The sequence below is a fragment of the Myodes glareolus genome, chromosome 20, assembly GCF_982192425.1.
Source record: "Myodes glareolus chromosome 20, mMyoGla1.1, whole genome shotgun sequence".
Lineage (NCBI taxonomy): Eukaryota > Metazoa > Chordata > Mammalia > Rodentia > Cricetidae > Myodes > Myodes glareolus.
Genome location: NC_142045.1, coordinates 6,882,570 through 6,899,647, shown reverse-complemented (window position 1 = coordinate 6,899,647; position 17,078 = coordinate 6,882,570). Strand labels below are relative to the sequence as shown.

At 46.5% G+C, this 17,078-nt stretch overlaps 1 long non-coding RNA gene across 1 annotated transcript; it reads left to right on the top strand.

The window, feature by feature from the left end:
- The first annotated feature begins 11,516 nt into the window (after nucleotides 1-11,516).
- On the top strand, nucleotides 11,517-16,276 carry LOC146890108 (uncharacterized). The gene is made up of 2 exons (XR_014999383.2): nucleotides 11,517-11,886; nucleotides 13,510-16,276. It is a non-coding gene; the product is annotated as an uncharacterized LOC146890108 (long non-coding RNA).
- Nucleotides 16,277-17,078: the final 802 nt, after the last annotated feature.

Genomic DNA, 17,078 nt, shown 5'->3' with positions numbered 1-17,078 from the left:
GATAAAATAATCTCGCTCCTAACTGAAACCACGCCTTTTTCTTGATTATTATCAGTCTTGTTCCTCTTGGAAAATTTTAGTGATAAATAATTCAGACAAACTTTAATAAATCATGCTGTGGATTAGTAAAATGTTCTAAAAACACCGAGTAAACTATGATTGGTGCAATGATTTTGTAGTCTGGATATTTAAAATCATGTAACATTCATCCATTCACTCAGGACAGGCATCAGAGAAGGCCTGTGTGCACACAGGTGAAGCAAAAGTGGTAAGACACTCATTAGAGGGGTCCAGAGCACTGCAGGTTTTGAGATTTAAATAATCCTTTCTGATTATTTTAATGAGCAAATTGCATCTTTCAAAGAACAGCATTTCACCTTTTTTTGCTGAGCGTTGGCATTTGGTTTCGCAAAGCCTGCCAAATGACGCCAGCTCTGAGCTTGCCTTACAAGCACTTACATGTTGCTTGAATGGTTAGCATCTAGAGCCCAGAGTCAGCTTCTAACTCCTGCCTCAGGGGTATCAGGTTTCAGCTTACATGGTCTGAACCTTGTGTCTTATTTAAATGGACCTTTCCACCGAGTTTCTTCTTGCCATTCCTCAGTCCAGCTGTTCTTAGACATCACTGTAACACCAGGCACAGATGAAAATGGCCGTCCAGCTACATTTCTAGTTCACAAAAAGTAACATCTACACTAGATACCAGGGGATCTGTACCATAAAAGTGGTTATTCGGTTTGGGTTGTTTTTTTTTTTATTTTCTCTTTTGATGACCACAATTTATAACGTTTATCCCGGGCCTATGGTTTGCATTGCATTATTAAACACGCACACAGACGCCGAGCCTAGAGTTTTAGGCTCTTCTCCAGCTCCAAGTTTGCAAGACTCTGTGCTAATGGGGAGACAGACAGAGTTACAGCTCTGCACATTCCCTGCGCCTGATCCAGAGCATGTGTTGTCATCTCACACACTGTAAATTGATTCCAAACCCCTGCCAACAGGACATAGACTGCTTTCCAAACATCCAAAGCTCTGGGTCAGTAAAAGAGAAATATAGCACGCCTCCCCTTTAATTTGGTATAAGCCTGAGTATGTCCATTCTACATCCCCCCCCCCGCAAATAAAAAACAGCCTCTAAAATCTCTCTACCTTGAAAGATAAGGGACTAGCTTAAAAATCTCCGTCTTTTGCTAATGTCTAATTGCTGGTGTCTGTTCCAGTCTCTTGGTGAAGGTTGGTTATCAGGAAGTGGGGCAAGATGGAGGGAGCATTTAAAATAATAAAGTTGCTCTCTCATCCAGCTGATGAGAGACATAAACAGTCTGACTGTGATCTCCTGGGAGTACAAGTCTAGGGTTTCGAATGCCGTATAAACAGTAGCAAAGTCTCTGCAATTACTCTACAAACGAATTCCTAGCACAGATGACAGATGAAAGAGTCACGTGTTCTTGGTTATGTGGTAGTCCAGATTCTCGACCTGAATTTATGGTTACTTTATTCCTCGCCTAAAGTAAGTCTGAGGGTCAACAAACACGGGGAGACTTGACTTCCATTTTATGACTACTGAGAACTGGAAGTGAGGGAAGAGGAGCCACTGGTGTGGGGAGCATCTGAGGGACAACAGGGAGGGTGGCAGGGAGGGTGGCTGACTCTCTTCAGAAGTCCCCAGCCTCAGTGTCTGAGCAGCCCTGACTCGGTTACTGTGGTTCTGCATCTCAACCAAAGCAGTTCCACCTGACAAGGTCTACATTGCTCCTTCACGCGCTGAACATTTATTTAGCCCCTTCGTTCTTTAAAAAAGAAAACATTTTAAATAGTTAAATAAAAATTACATGTATGTATCGTATACATGTTTCAAAATATGTAGCCATTATGGAACGGCTACATCAAGCTAATTAACCTATTCTCACGCTCGTTTCTTATGGTCAGAACACTTTCAAATCTACTCTTGACATGTTTCAAGAATATAAAAATCCATGCACTTGATCCAACACTTCCTCATTAGAGCCTAAGAAAGCTGCATACACGCATGGAACAAGAGTAGTAGTTAATAATTTTCAATAAACTGGCTATTCCCAGAGGGTGAGCTGTTTATAGAAGCAGGTTCTGCATATTTTCGTCAAACTCCATCCCATATGAAAGACAGCTAGAGCGATAGTGGCTTGGTCTTGTTTGCCCCAACTTTATTAGCAAGTGCCAGCTATTAAATCAATACCGCCTGGCTAGCGGCATACTGACCCGAACCCATTTAAATAAATACCACCTGGCTAGTGGCATGCTGACCCGAATTTATTTTGAACGTGGTCTTAAACAAAACACCAGTGATCCACTGGCTTCAGGATGCCCGGCTACCAGGACTGGCTCATGGTCCACCCACAGAATGACTTCCGACAGATCCCAAGCCTCAAGCTGCTCAGCTAGAAAATGGAAAAGCCAAGATTTTAATGTATGTTTCTAGTCAGATTGTTTTATTTCTGTTCATTTCAATCTTTTAGGGGATTAAACAATGTTTGAAGGAAGAATATATATGATCATGGTAAAGTTCCCTTTATAAAGTTGCCGTATATAGTTTCTAAAAGGTGTCATTATGTCAAAATGAGCGAGGCAATATATAAGATTATAAAACAGGAAAGAAAAATTAATTCTGTTTGATAGACATCTTCACTTTCTAAAAAGTCAAATTTGTATAACACTTAAGTGGATTCTTCTCAAATGACAAGACGCAAGTCTATCTGAAGAAAGCCTCTCTTGAGACAGGTCCTCTTCCATTCACTCAGCATTGGCCATGAAAGCCACTGACGAGAAGCCGGCGTATATCTGGGCCTAAGTGAGTCCCAATGTTGGGCTCTCTGAAAAGGAGGAGGTCTGATGTAGCCATGGGATTAGTGCATTTGAACGATCTTCCACAGAAAGCAGAGGTGATCTCCGTTGGAGGAGAGAGTGGCAGGCTCATAAGCAGCAAACAGGGGCAGATGCAAGCTTCGGCAGGAAGGCAAAGGCAGGCTCCGTTAGAAAGATAGCTTGCGAGAAAAACTGACCCTACCGCTCTCATTCTCAGCCGAGACCTTGCAGCAGGAGGGTGCTATGTGAGGCCAGAGTGGCTGCGGCTGTAAGGGGAGAGTACCCGGATGAGGTCGGAGAGGACCAGGGGAGGGTGTCAGCGCTGCAGAGGCCGCAGAAGAGGCTCTGACCTTCACTCTGCAAGAATTTAAGGAGTCGCAACAGGGTTTTGACAGAGTGACATGATCTGACGCACGCTCTTTGAGGATCCAGCTGCTTATTCTGCTGCTATTGAAGGTGGATGGTAACAGCCAGGAGGAAATAGCAACACACAGCAATCCAGGCCACAAGTTGCAATGACGTGTACCAGGCATCGGCAGTGGAGGGGTCGAGCGGCAGTCGGGTTCCACATAGGTTCTAAAAGGAGCAATAAAAGATTTCCCTATATGTGTGTCCAGATAGATGGCTAGGAGGGTAAGTGCTTGCCATAGAAGCCTGGAGAACTTTGATACCAGAACTCATGCCATGGTGGGAACAGAGAATGGATTCCGTCGCTGTGTTCTGACCCCCACTGAGTGCCGTTGCACCCCTGCATCCACACCCGTACAGAGCATACAGAGAAACACACAACATACACACACGATAGTAAACAGCAAAATTTATTTTAAAAAACTGACAGCAGAACAGAAAGATGGGGTCATAAGACGGACTCTAAGCCTTGTGGCCTGGGCAGCCAAAACAAGAGTCACCATCAACTAAGGTGGTAATAAAATTAAATACGCAACTGCAGTTTTTAGAAAATGGCACATTTGGTGGAAGGTTCACTGCCTTTCCGATGATCTCCCCACTGACAGACAAGCTGGCCTCTTGTGGTGCCCTCTTCTGCCTTTAGACACCTTCCTCCCCTTCTGCTCCTGTTCATTCGTCGCTGTTTGTCCACTGCTGCTGTTCTACGATCTTCCAGACAGCCATTCTAACCACATCCACAGGAACATAATTTTGATATAGACAATTTAAGGAATTGTCTATAATGACTTGTTTATTTTATTTCAAGACAGGGTTTCCCTGTGTAGCCTTGGCTGTCCAGGAATTTGCTCTATAGACAGGCTGCCTTCAAACTTAAAGAAATCCACCTGTCTTTGCCTCCCAAAAGGCATGCACCACCACCGCCCAGTGATTTATTTATTTTAATAAAGAAATAGTCAGTGTTGAGTTTATTTTCTCAATCGTCGCTTTTCCATTAGGGTTTTATATTCCTCAATTCCTCAGCTTGCTTGCTTGCTTTCTTAATTTCTTTCTTTCTTTCTTTCTTCCTTTTTTTTTTTTTTTTGTATTTTGAGACAGAGACAGAATTTCACTATGTAACCTTAGCTGTCTTGGAATTTGCCCTACAGACCAGGCTGGCGTTAAACTCAGAGGTCCACCTGCCTCTGCCTCCCAAGTGCTGTGATTAAAGGCATGGGCCATCACTGCCTGACTTATTCTTCAATTTTCAGTTCTTGAGGGGGCGGGTAGAGTATATGTTTGTTATATGTTCATGTGTGTGTGTGCTTGTACATGCTGGTGTACCTGCAGGCATGTGTGTGTGTGTGTGTGTGTGTGTGTACTTGTATATGCAGGTGTGCTAAGTGTTCGTGTGTGTGTGTGTACTTATGCATGCATGCACCTGTGGAGTGTGAGTGTGCACACATGTGGAAGGCAGAGGTTGACACTGGATGTATTCCTCTATTACTCTCTACCTTATCTTTTCCTTTATTCTGAGACAGGGTCTCTCACTGAACCTAGAGTTCAGTGATTCAGCCAGGCTGACTGGCCAGCAAACTACAGGCAACTGCCTGTCTCTGCCTTCCCAGGGCTGAGACGCATGCAAACCTTCCCGGCTTTCACATGGGTGCTGAGGATCTAAACTCAGGTCCTTATTTTATATAGTACATACTCTACTGACGAAGCCAATTCCCCAACTCCTAGCTCCTAAGTCTTCACCAAGCACTTCACAGATGGCTCCCCCAACCTGAACCAACACAGACTTTACCAGGGCCACGCTCCAGACTGCACTGTCGGCAAGCCTTGCTGCCCCTGCCCCGCCTGTGGTCCCTTTCCTGTCACCACTGGAAACTACCTGGATCTCAGACATCACAGCATCCTTGGTTAACAGTGATGGATTCTGCAATTGTCATTGTTGGATGCTGAGGCAAGCACTCTCTTTGCTCTGTGTTGTGCTGGCCGCTGTGCCTGGGAGGATTCCTGCAGACATTTCAAGGCCTGCGGATGAACACCCAGGTGAACAGATTCCACACAAGCGTTAGTATTTCCTACAGCTACAGATCTGTCAACTCTAAGAGAACATTCTTGAACTCAAAAGTACCAGCTTGCCTCTTACAGTGCCAGAAGCTACAGGCCGTCTGAAATTCTGTCATTTCTACTGTTAGGTGCAGATAAATTTAGTAAGAGGGAAAAACACATTGAATGTTTAAGGGGGAAGGGCAAGAACGTGTCTTAGTTACTACTCTATGGCAGAGACCCCATGACCAAGGCAACTTACAAAAGGAGACATTTCAGTGGGGGCATGCGTAGAGTTCAGGGTGAGTTCCTAACCATCAGGGCAGGAGCAGGGCAGCAGGCAGGCAGGGATGGTGCTGGTGCAGTAGCTGAGAGCTCACATCTGATCTACAGTATCAGAGAGATGGAACTAGAGAGACTAGACCTGGCATGGGCCTTTGAAACCTTAAGGTCCACCCCCAGGGACACATCTCTTCTAACAAGGCCACACCTCCAAAGTCCTCCCAGACAGTCCCACTAACTGCGGACCATTCTCATTCAAAACAACACGGAACCCCAATTTCCATTCTTGCTTCTCTTCTGCTATGCCCTCTCTCTGTCTCACAGGGGACCAAATGACTCCGAGGATCTCACCTCAAACTCTTCTCTGACTCTCTTGTAAAAAGCCGAAATGGTCCTGTACTACAATCTATACGGTATGACGCCTGTAGCCCCGCGCCACTACAGGTCAGTACACAGCTGGAAACTGGGGTGAGAGATATAAACACACCACACACACACACACAGACAGAGACAGAGACAGGGGTCACTCTTGATACAAGAGTGCAAGGTTTATTGTGCTATTGTGCGCAGGAGAAGCTTATATAGGGCTCTGGCCACGCCCCAGCTCTCGGAATCTTCAGCTGCAGACCCACCAGGCTGCCATCAGGGTCTCATGCTCAGAGCAGCTGCAGGCTGCTCACAGAAGAGGAAAACAAGCTGGTTTGCTCCAAGCAGCTGAAAACACAGGAAAAACAAGCCGCTCACAGGGAATTCAGGGTCCGGGGGTCCACAGCCCCCAATAGCTCCCAACACTCTCCTGGGTGTGATCTTCCCGCAAACACAGGGGCTCTCCCTGGGAAGGGTGAGCTCGCCAGTTCACAATGCTCACAACTATTTTAATGACCTTCCTTCCCACTCCCTGCTTCTCATTTCTTCTATTTCAGTTTCTTGCGCAATGTTCAGGACCAAACCTGATGATGCTCAACTCTTCTCATCCTCTTAATCCTGACAACAAGTCTGGGTTTTCTCTTTAGCATCTGGCCTTCCTCCACTCACAGGACGCTGGATGGGAACCTCTAATGTCTCTGTCTGCAGTCTGCCCTGACGCTGGTACTACAGATCCCTCTAAAACACACATCACTCTTCCCTGCTTTTGACTGTGTCCCTGGCAGCCAAGCAGGAAGTCCAGATTCTCAAGAGAGCCTCCAAGACTTTCTACACTGATTGCCGGCCACAGTTCTGGCTTTGCTCTATTCTTAGCCTTCTTCTCAACCATCTCAAACACCAGGAATGAACCGTCTTCCTTGGAAACCCACGAAACCTGCCAACTCCACGCTTTTGCTGTGCTGATCTGTCTACAGGCAGTAACTTGTCCGTTTCTTTCCAATACGCGATTACTCATAATACAAACAATCACACTTAAGATAAACACAGTAGTGTACTATATGACGCTTCCCTAAACGACACAGCCAAGAACAGCACAGTGGTAAAGCTAGGTATAGAAGCATGGATGTCGTAACGGCAGGGGTCGGTGCTGCGAGGCCCGGCTTTCTCACCTTTGCCTTCTGCAGCTCTCACTGTAGTCAACGCTCTCCTCGGGCAGACTTCATTATTCATTGTCCATATTCACCATCTCTCACCTATGTGTGCTCCAAGTAGACACGATTGTGTTGAGAAGAAGGCTAAGAATAGAGCAAAGCCAGAACTGTGGCCGGCAATCAGTGTAGAAAGTCTTGGAGGCTCTCTTGAGAATCTGGACTTCCTGCTGGGCTGCCGGGGACACAGTCAAAAGCAGGGAAGAGTGACGTGTATTTTAGAGGGGTCTGTGGTACCAGCGTCAGGGCAGATTTTTTTTATTTCCTTCCCTTCCTTTTCTTCATCTTTTTAAATTTTTATTTTTCAGTGCTAGGGATGGAACCCAGGGCTTTGCTTATGCTAGGCGAATGCCCTACTTCTGACCTGGAAGGCGTCCGATGTAAGGGATCACATAGGGAGAAGGCATGAGCCCAGGAGGCCATACGATGGGTGGTCCTGATGTTGACCTTAGGTGAGATGCTCGGGTGTCCCTGCTCCCCTCTACTTTCCATTAATATTTCCAGCAATATTTCTGAACAAATAGGCAAACCAGCCTAACAGGCCCCACCCTTAACCACAGCGCCATACTGTCCGAGTCATGAAGCACCAGGAAGGACTGGTGGCCTTCATCTGGGCTGACTTAAGAAGAGACTAGCTCCAGCTACGGTGACAGAGGGACAGACCCTGAGAGTAGGAAATCAGGGCAGGCAGGAGTGAGGCTGGCAGCCCCAGCACTACCTATGTTCTTCTCACACTGATGACTCTAATCTAGAGCCTCTTCTGGGAGCCCGGGGTGAGTTTTGTTTTAAGGAGTTTACAGACACAACTATTAGATCTCAGAGCTAATGTGATATAAATAACTTTGGGTGGGTTGAGAGAAACCCTGTGAGAACCTACCGTGGCAACTGTGTGGGCGGAGGTGACTGTTCACAGCACAACTGAAATCACTGGGCTGAACGGAAGTGCGGGAGCAGCCTCATCACGACCCTGAGAGCGCAAGAGATCACAGGAGAGCAGAGGACTGGCACACACGCATGTGCACACATGTGCGCACACACACAGTCTGGGTGTGTTCATTTTAGAATCTCAAAGTAGAGTTGATAAGTAAAGAATTCCTAATCACTATCCATTGAATAAGACATGAAAAGTAACCTCTATGAGTATAAAACATTTTGAAGTAACAAAAACATGTGCCCTAAGTCACCAACAGTCTATCAGCAAATGGTAAATGTTTTCACATTGAATCTTTATACTCAAGATCTAAGATAGGACCTATCACATGTTAAATACATATTCTAGCAATGAGCTATACTTTCAGATACACATTTCTACATATTATATACATAAATATACTACATATACATTAGAAATGTTTGTGTGTGTGAGCGTGTAGATGAGCACATATGCTATTGGAGGCCAAGAGAGTGTGTTGGGTCCCCGGGAGCTGGAGTCACAGCTGGTTGTGAGCCACTCTGTGTGGGTGCTGGGAACCCAACTCAGGTTCTCTCACAGGAGCAGTCCTCAATCTTAGCTGCTGAGCCATCACTGAAGCCATAAACATTTTTTGAGGTACAGTGTTACGTAACTCGGGCCGATCTTAAACTCACAGGTCACCTGTCTCAGCCTTCCAAGTAGCTAGGATTATAAAAAGTTACACACACACACACACTTACACACACACACACACACACACATAAACACGCATGCACATACACACACAGGTGCGCGCACACATACACAGACCTACACACGCATGCACGCACACACACATGCACACACACATACACACACGTACACACACAAGCACGCACGCGCATACACACACAGACCTACACAAGCATGCACACACATATGCACACACACATACACACACACACACAAACACGCACGCGCATACACACACAGACCTACACACGCATGCACGCACACACACACGCACACGCGTGCGCGCACACACACAGACAGATGCACACACACACTCACACGCACACACACACATGTGCGCTCTAGGGCTAACACATTCCCAAATGTTATGCGTTGTCTTCTGTAGAAGAGTTCTTACGTCACAGCACCTACAGTTCTTGCTTCTCTAAGTCCCTGGTAATATTATTAGTTCCTCTGCAAAGCCAAGGGCTACAGAAAGGAGCAATGGAAATCACAGAAATCGGGTTTCCCCCTTAGCATTGCATACTGGGCATGGGACCCAGGGCCTCGGATGTGCTCGGCAGCCATTCTGCAATGGAGTGACACACTGAGCCCTAGCAAACAGGTTTTACACTGGAAGTCAGGGCTGAGGCACAGACATGTGCTGATCAATAACTACCTCTTGATTACCTACACATGGATTTTCACCCAAGGTGGAGAGGCAGGACAAAAGTGCCCCATCCCATTCACCAGCGGAGAAAAGTGTCTGGATTTAGTGTCTTAGGTACAGTCACACGTGAGTTCCAGGGACTCAGAAGACCGACCCGGGCAGACAGCTTGAGTACAAGAAGCTCAAAACTAGCTCGGGCAATCCCTTAAAGCTTTGTCTTAAACAAGAAGAAAACAAAAATGAAGATGAAAACCAAGAAAATGACCCAATCGAGACAGCAAAGAGGGCCTGGACATTGACAACCCGAGGCCACCTCCTGCCTCCCTTTGCAGACCTGCTCACCGCTCTGACAATTTCAGACATGACTTGGAAATGTATGTTTTGAGTTCTTTTTTAAATTGAGATAAAGTCTACACGATAGGTCAGGCTGTCCTTGAACTCACAGTGATCTCCTGAGAGCTTGGATACAGGCATGAAGCAGGACAGAGACACACGGTTTTAATGAATTCTTTGCAAACTCTGTACAAAGCATTTAAGTCACACTCGCTCCCAGCACCGCCTCTGACCCTAGCCGCCCAGCTAGACATTGTCCTCCTTTTTCAAAAAAATCAGCTCTAATCTGTGCTGCCCAGAAACTCCCGGGACTGCGACCAGGCACTGGAGCATGACCTACCATGACCTACCAGCAGCTGTCTCCTGCCAATAGCTCCTCAAATAGAGTGAGACTTGTGCCCACCTCCCTCTGTGTGTTGGAATTCTGTCTGTCTTGAGCTTGAGGCACTCTGGTGCCTGTGTTAGGTCTGGAAAACACTGCTTCCCTGGGAGCTGTCTCGACCTCTTACTCTTCCCACCCCCTCCTCCACAGTGATCCCTAAGCCTTTGGAGGAGCAAGTCTGAGATAGTTTTCAAGAGAAAGGTTTTGATAACATACATTTCCCTCAAAAAGTACAGTCTTGTTCTGCCTTAAAAATGAAATGCTGACACATGCTACACGTGTACACATAGGTGATTCGTATGCTACACTAACCAGTTTCAAAGAACACAGATCGTGTGATTCCATGTATGGAGGGAACTTAGTTAACGCATAGATACAGAAAGTAGAGAGGTCATTGCCAGTAGCTGGGCACAGGGAATGACTAGCTTTTCTTAATTTTAATGTTTATATTTGTGAACGTTTTGCTTACACACACACATGCATGCACGCAACACACATATGCACTCCATGTGTGCCTGGTGCCCACACAGGTCAGAAGCGGTCCTTGGATGTCAGGGAACTGGTGTTAAGTACCATGTGGGTGCTGGGGACTGAACCCCTGTCCTCTGAAAGAGCAAGGTGCTCTTCCCTGCTGAGCCATGGCTCCAGGCCCTGGGAGCTGTGTGTGGAGAAGACGAGAAGGTTTCTGGCGGTTGAGTGGTGGCAGTGGCTGCAGAACAGTGTGAATGCTCTCGGCGCCATCGAGCTGAACCCTGCAGGACAGTCAGGGTGATGTTTCCCTACAACTGGACATGTTAGCAAGTGTCAGCTCTTGACTGGTGACGGTTCTCATGATGGCTCAGTCTTGATATTTTAATGTGGTGGCAATCTACGCCTGGCTCTCCAAACGGAGTAAAATCACGCGCTTGCCACGCGCTTGCATTTGTCCTTCGCAAACAGCTTCTGAAGAGCAGCTGGGAACTTGAGAGCCTCTCTCTCAGATCCTCGCTCAGTTTGCAAGCTGCCAACTAGAGGCCTAGATGCACCATTTAGTTTTACGACTGACCTCGAGAATGAATCAGGTTATTGATGAAGTAAGTTTCTAGAAGCTTCCGTCTGGTGTTGCTCTCCTCCTTTTCCACGCTCCTCCCCTTCCTCAGAGCAGGACATGAAAGGTTCCCCACTCCCCACCCCACCCCCACTGCAGCAGGGTTCAGAAGCCTCAAAGTCAGGTCTGAGGCACAAACAGGACATTTCCTTCCATTCTTTCTCCTAATATGGTTGCTCCTCGGGGGAGGGGACTTGAAGAGGACACTGGGAAGTACAGCCTTCTGAAGGCCCAGTTCCTCTTTCTGCTGCTGTGGCTTTTACTTCCGCTGGCATCAGAAATCCCCCAAGAGCTGCCGCTTAAGGCTTTCTCCTCTTCCCCGCCTCAGGCCCCTTTCGTTTTCCCCTGACACTTGCGAGTCCTTCCCCATCCTCTGCCTATGCTGAGTTCTCTGACTCCGGTTCCCACAAGGCGCTGGCAGGCTGTCTCTGTCCCGGCATCTCTGCTCTTAGGGTCGTGTTTTACCCTCGCAGCCTGCAGCCTGGTCCAGCTGCACAAGGCAGGGGTCCGGTCTACCCTCGTTCCCTGCCACCTCAGGCTTCTCAAGGAGGAGTTCGTAGCGACAACTTTAGCTCCTGCTGATGCTCTGGGCCTAGGTCCCCCACTCACTCAACTGCATTTTGGAAAAGTAGAAAAGAAACAGAGCTTTATTGGGTAAGCTGCCTCTAAATTCTAAACTCTCAGCGGGGTCTTCAAAATTGCAATCATGCAGGGCATAGCAGGGCAGACTTGTAATCTCTGTACCCCAGAGCTGAGAGGAAGCCAATGGCTGTAGGTTCCAGGTCAGCCTGGGCTACAGCAGGATGGCTGTAGGTTCCAGGCAGGCTAGCCTGGGCGACAGAACAAGTATCTAGCCGGGGATACATAATAAGACCCGACCTGCAAAATCAAAGGAACAAGCATGCTGGAGAAATGACTCAAACTTTAGGAGGGCTTCTGGTCCCCACCGCCCATGCTGGGTGGCGTACAGCAACCTGTAAGCTCCAGGACATCTGAAGTCCTCCTCTGGCATCCCAGAGCTCCTTCATGCTCATATATCCCCCCCATACACATAATTTTTTTTTAAAAAAATCATTTTAAAAATAAACCCACTATCAAGAACAAATCTAGTCAAGAGCTAAGGGTGGAGGTCCTGTCTAACATGTACCAGACCCTGGGTTCCATACATAGAACCAAAAAACAGAACAATCTTTAAAAACCCAAAGCAAACCCTATCTTCTCCTGGCTTCCAATCCCATCTCAGGTGAATGTTCAGGTGACTCCCAGCTTTTCATCCTGGAGCTCTGGTAAGGCAAACCCTGATCACACACCCACATTCTAGGGGTGCGCAGTGGCCTAGTCACGGTAAACTGAAGCTTATTACCGCATTTCATACAAAAGAGCCAGCTTGTAATCTTCAGTCTACGTAGTTGCTTTCGTCAAAGAATATAATCTCATTTATCTTTCTGTTTCAAGTCCCAGATTGGGAAACTTCATCTCAACTTCTTCTTTTTTTATTAATTAATTTATTTTTTTAAATTTCAGCTACTTTTGAGGATCGCCTTCTCCCGTTTTCCCAAGCTCTGGGGACGTGGGCAGTACCAAGTGACTCTGTGTACAGGCCTCTGCTCAGAGTCACCTGCTACAAAGGCGTCCACCCAGGTCTAGGAGTTCTCGGCAGCATTCGGGGCAATCCTTGCCAACCCTCTGCGGTCACTTGCCCAGGTGCTCCTGCCGTGGACCCACTTCTCCTGGGGATGGGGACTGCCCTGTCTCCTCTTGGGACATGGGGTACAGCAGGACACTTTAAACTCTTAGGATCCCTAATTTCTCTTTCTTCACCTAGCCCCAAGGTTTCAAAGAGCCCGAAAATGGCCCCTCTGGTCGGGGACTAATGTTCTGACTAGGATGATCTTGGGTGTCAACTGGACCCACCTGGAAAGAAGGAACCTCAGGTCAAACACCTCCATAAGACTGGCCTGTGGGCACGTCTGAGGGCAGGGTCTTGATTTACGACTGGTGTGGGTGGGTCCAGCTCACTACGAACGGCACCATCCCGAGGCAGGTGATTGTGAAAGAAAGCCAGCTGGGCGCAAGCCGGGAAAAGCCATTAAGTAGCCTTCTTCCTTCCCTTCTGTGGTTTCTGCCTCAGTTTCCCTTGACAGACTGTACATCTGCTTTTCATCATGGTATTTATCCCAGCAGCAGAAATCTAACTAAGAAGACTATGCTGACTGAACCCTCTTCTTGTCTTGATTCCTTTTTTAAGATTCATTTGTTTTTGTCTCCTGTGTACAGGTGTTGACCTGCATATCCACATGTGTGCCGCATGCATCCCGTGCCCACGGAGGTCAGAAGAGAGCACTGGATCCCCTGTAACAGGGAAGACAGATGGTTTGAGCTGCCATCTGGGTGCTGGGAACCAAACCCAGGTCCCCTGCCGGAGCAGCAAGTGCACTCAACCCCTGAGCATTTCCTCAGCCCCTCCATCGGTTTTAAATAAGCACCTCGCTGGCTGGCTCCGATGAGCATCAGCTGCCCTCTCTGGAGCTTGGACTTGAGCAGGGACTACCCCCCTCCCTTCCTTCAGTGCTGAGCACCAGGCCATGTGTGCACAGTGAGACAGAGACCCCGCTGCTGGCCCTGCGGTCTGCAGCCGTTTCTGAGCACAAGCAGCGCCATATCACAAATGATCTAAGAAAAACCCCTTTCGCACCAAAGTAATTACCAAGGCTTTCTAGAAATCTGTATATATAAACAACCACACTCCTCTAGACCTAGAGTTCAAGAGTTATAAAAACTATTTTCTAAAAAATAGCATTTAGCCTTACGGATTATAGTCCTCCAGTTAAGCATGGGGGCAGAGGCAGGTGGATGTCTGTGAGTTCAGGGACGGCCTAGTCAACATAGTGACCCTGCTTCAAAAAAAAGAGCTGGGCAGCAGTGGCACAAGGCTGTAATTGCAGCACTCGGGACGCAGAGGCAGGGGAATCTCTGTAAGTTTGAGGCCAGAGCTTTTACACAGAGAAACCCTGTCTTAAAAAACAAAAGAAAAAAGTCTCCCCAGTGCTATGTGGTCTCATGGATGTGTTTGTGTCTATAGTGTCTGACTGAGTCCGCACTGACTAACCAGATCATCACTTGGGGCACAGTAAAGGGAGTGCAGAGTCTGGGGTGCCTTGTTACTAAGGTTTGGCACATGCTAGGACAGTGGAAATTTCTAATTCTAACCCTGCACGATTCCCAGACCCAGTGATGTATGGGAATAACATAAGAAAAATGTTACGTATGTACGTATACAATGCAATTAAGAGAGGTAACCCCTCCTAGACTCTCTGAAGTGTCTGACACTCGGTAAAGGTAGGACACCTTTGTAATGAATCTTCTCTTCCTGGTAGCATCCACACTGGGTATAAGTCAGAATACCCATGCCGTGTTAGGAATGTCTGTTAAGAGTCTATGATATAGCCGGTATGGTGGCGCCTGCCTTTAGTCTTCGCACTTGGGAGGCAGGGGCAGGTGGATCTCTGAGTTCAAGGACATCAGGGCCAGCCTGGTCTATGTAGCAAGTTCGAGATCAGCCAAGGCTACAGAAAGAACCTGTCTTTAAAAGCCTATGAGGTACCTGTGTATAGTACGGGTCTCCAGCTGGCAGAACCTTCTCTACCTCTACAAAACCAACACTTTAAAATGCTTCCCTTTAGAATTCCTTGGAATGTGGATTTACTTACCGTCTTTCCCCTTTGCAGTGTACATAATTTATTGCTAGTATTCTTTAGTTACTATCAGAGCTGCACTAAACACTGTACAAAAGATTGTTCAGAGTTTACGACGCAATTTAAAAGGGTTGCGAGCCGACAGAGAAAACAGTCAAATATTTGCTGATGCTAAGGGCTATATTTAGTTTTTAGCTTAGGTGTAAATTGCTAGTTTAAGTGTCTGGCTTAAGCATGCTGGAAAACCCTCTTTATAGTTAAATGTTTGCATATAAAGTAGGATCCACAGCCAGAGAGCATGTGGAACAGTGGGAATGAGTAGAAAATGCATCATGAGAAGATTTTGCACTCACTCGCCAGCACTGCCGCTGACCAGACTTTGTGACTAGAACTTCCAGGCCTAGTCATATATATACATATACACAGCTCTGAGACACCGATCTGTCTAGATCAGGAGCCCCCCAATCCCTGAAGCCAGATGAGCCCTGGGTGACCTATAGACCAGATGTCCCCCTTTCCAGCTTCCTCTGTGTGCCTATGGGCACCTCCACATGTGCCCTAACTTAAGGGGAGGGGAGCACTACTTCACCCAAACCTGAGTGAGCTGTGGAATCATCTCCCCACGGCAGGTTGGTTTTATTGTTTTGTTTTTTAAGAGATAATACTTATTTTTTACTTTAAACAAAACTACTTCTGATTAAAAAAAAACTTTTAAGAAGACTATCAATACTTATGTCAGATAGCATTTTAAATAGATACAACCCTTTGGAGTTGCTATATGGTACTTTTTTTTATAAAGAGTCATAAAAGTGACCAAACCGGGCTCGTGAGATGACTCCGTGGGTCAGAGTGCTCACTCCACAGATCTGAGACCTGCATCTAATTCTCAGAACCCACTGTGGAAGGAGAGCATGGACTCCCGAAAGCTGTCCTCTGCCTTCCACATGTGTGCTGTGTGTGCCACATGTATGCACACACACACACACACACACACACAATTAAAGTAAATTTAAATTTTTTAAAGGACTGTGTTCTCTGCCCCATGAGCTCCCATTATTTTTAAACTAAAGAATGATAAAAAATACAAATGTGTGAGAATGTTTACGTCTGCATTATAACTAGTAGCAACAACATGGAGAAAATCTGCATGTTAAAGAAAGCGTGCAAATGAAATGATGGCATGTACCGCCATGAGAATCACTGTGTGGAAGACAGAAGAAGTGTGACGTGTTTGTGCTCAGTCAGAGAAGCACGGTGCAAACTGGGATTCGCATGAGCATTGCCACTGTGAAGCCTTCATGTGTGGACGGTAACGTGCTCAATAAACTCAAGGTGTTGGTGTAAGGAGATGCGGAATGGTTTAAAATTTATTGTGTTTTTCTTTGTATTTTCTTTTCTTTCTTTCTTTCTTTCTTTTTTTTTTTTTTTTTTTTTTGTTTTTCAAGACAGGGTTTCTCTGTAGCTTTGCAGCCTGTCCTGGAGCTAGCTCTTGTAGACCAGTCTGGTCTCGAAGCTGGCCTCGAACTCACAGAGATCCACCTGCCTCTGCCTCCCAAGTGCTGGGATTAAAAGTGTGCGACACCACCGCCTGGCTCTTTGTATTTTCAATAAAGATAAATGTCACTGTAAAAAAAAAAGAAATAAAGAAAGAAAGAAAGAAAGAAAAAAGTGAAAGGAAAAAAAGAGAAGAAAGAAAAAGAAGCAATCCCCACATGGTTTTGGATCGCTACCCAGGTACCAGTGTGGGCCGGCTTCCCAATTTCCACAGCTAAGAAAGTCAGGCAGAAAAGATTACCTATGTTAACAGGTGCACCAGACTGCTGAGTGAGCCTACCATCAACTGTTTCCACGCTGACTAGTATTCCAGACTCTTTCTAGCCAGCTTTTAATTCTGGGACGGCTCTCGGCAGCTCACTGGTTCCCAGTTCTCTTATACGCTGTTGCTTCAGCAGATCTGAAGGAATTTGCTTTGAAGATCTCAATATACACACTCACATGTGAAGTTAGCTCCTAGAGGCTTTGCATCCAGTGTGTTTGGCACATCCCAGCACCAAAAGTGGCAGCTTTTTTTTTTTTTAAAAAAACCAACAAATCAATAAAAAGGATTTTAAAATTAGTAGTAGCAGCTGACATTTCCCTAGTGATAAGCAC